The following is a 1,781-nucleotide window of genomic DNA, read 5'->3' on the forward strand; positions in this document are numbered from 1 at the left end:
TCTGATGTATATGTAACTCGTGGATTTACCCACATTCTTTAAATTACGTCTGATGTATATGTAACTCGTGGATTTACCCACATTCTTTAAATTACGTCTGATGTATATGTAACTCGTGGATATACTCACATTCTCCGAATTACGTCTGATGTATATGTAACTGGTGGATTTACTCAGATTCTTTGAATTACGTCTGATGTATATGTAACTCGTGGATTTACCCACATTCTTTAAATTACGTCTGATGTATATGTAACTCGTGGATATACCCACATTCTTTAAATTACGTCTGATGTATATGTAACTCGTGGATATACTCAGATTCTTTAAATTACGTCTGATGTATATGTAACTCGTGGATATATTCCTTGGAATTTTGGGAATAATGTTACATAAATAGGATGACCTAGTACTAGGATACTGTGATCAAATAACGCCTGACCTTTACTGTTTATTACGGTTCTACATTACAGCAACGTGACATAACACACGTGAAACTGGCCTTTTTATCATGTCCTAAAAACACTGACATGGAGGAAGGATGTGGGTCGAAGACCGCATGCGCATTCCCCGCCCAAGACACTCCCCATCGTCTTGGTAACGAAAAACTCAGGATGATCGTGAGGTCCTAACTTGGATGGTTCTCCTAGGGCCCAGGATTAGATCCTTGGATGGTTCTCTTAAGGCCCAGAATTAGATCCTTGGATGGTTCTCCTAGGGGGCCCAAAAATTGGATCCAAGTCTGGAATAAACAAAAAAATGTCAATATAAGTCTGTCAATAATAAGGAAGGAAACGTAGACATAAGATATATAGTAACATTATTCTTGCAAACTGTATAACAACAAAAACGATTGGCTGGGAAGTGAATGTCTGATAATATACATCTAATCACGAAAGCTGTTTATTGAAGACTTAATATGGGGTGTTAATGTTAAAACATATAAAAAAACTTGAAAATACATTTTACTATAGAGACAAAGTGTTCTCAGTTAAAACCGACAGAATTGATAACGTGCTACTCTTTCACACACGTGTCTGACTCGTGTATATTTACCTAAGAAAATCAACAGACAGGAACTTGCATAAGGTCTGCTACACAGAAAAGGTGACACGCCTAAACTTTTGAGTCTGCTTATTAAGTAGACGAATACGAAATGAAACAATAGCGTGGAAGCCTCTACGATCGCTCACGTTCCTTTGTTTCTATAAATTATAGCGTTATTTAATTACTGACAGTTTGAACAGCACCCTAGTTCACGTATATTTTATTACAAAATACCGGAGTTCACTAAGAACACAAAGAATGTTCTTAGTCTACATTTACTCTTTAACTAGAGAACAGACAGACATTTGTGGATTACGAAACAATCTTCTCTATTAAGTCGAATGGTTTTATACAAAATCGCTACGTTAATTCATTCTTCTGTTCTATTGGCTAAAATAGTTTTGTATCAAGTGATTTGATGATCGGGTCAGTTGAAGAGGTACAAAGAAGATGAAGATATATTGGAGTTCGGTGATCAGAGTTGGGTGATCAGAGTTAGGTGATCAGAGTTAGGTGATCAGAGTTAGATGATCAGAGTTGGGTGATCAGAGTTAAGGGATCAGAGTTGGGTGATCAGAGTTAGGTGATCGGAGTTGGGTGATCACAGTTAGATGATCAGAGTTAAGTGATCAGAGTTGGGTGACCAGAGTTAAGTGATCAGAGTTAGGTGATCAGAGTTGGGTGATCACAGTTAGGTGATCACAGTTAGATGATCAGAGTTGTGTGATCAGAGT

The 1,781-nt window shown here is 37.4% G+C and overlaps 1 long non-coding RNA gene across 1 annotated transcript; it reads right to left on the reverse strand.

Moving 5' to 3' along the window:
- Window positions 1-431: 431 nt before the first annotated feature.
- Window positions 432-1,042, reverse strand: LOC111083885. The gene is made up of 2 exons (XR_002609293.1): window positions 963-1,042; window positions 432-742 (listed from the first exon to the last, which is right to left on the reverse strand). It is a non-coding gene; the product is annotated as an uncharacterized LOC111083885 (long non-coding RNA).
- Between the last annotated feature and the right edge of the window lie 739 nt (window positions 1,043-1,781).

The sequence above is a fragment of the Limulus polyphemus genome, unplaced genomic scaffold, assembly GCF_000517525.1.
Source record: "Limulus polyphemus unplaced genomic scaffold, Limulus_polyphemus-2.1.2 Scaffold11895, whole genome shotgun sequence".
Taxonomy (NCBI): Eukaryota; Metazoa; Arthropoda; class Merostomata; order Xiphosura; family Limulidae; genus Limulus; species Limulus polyphemus.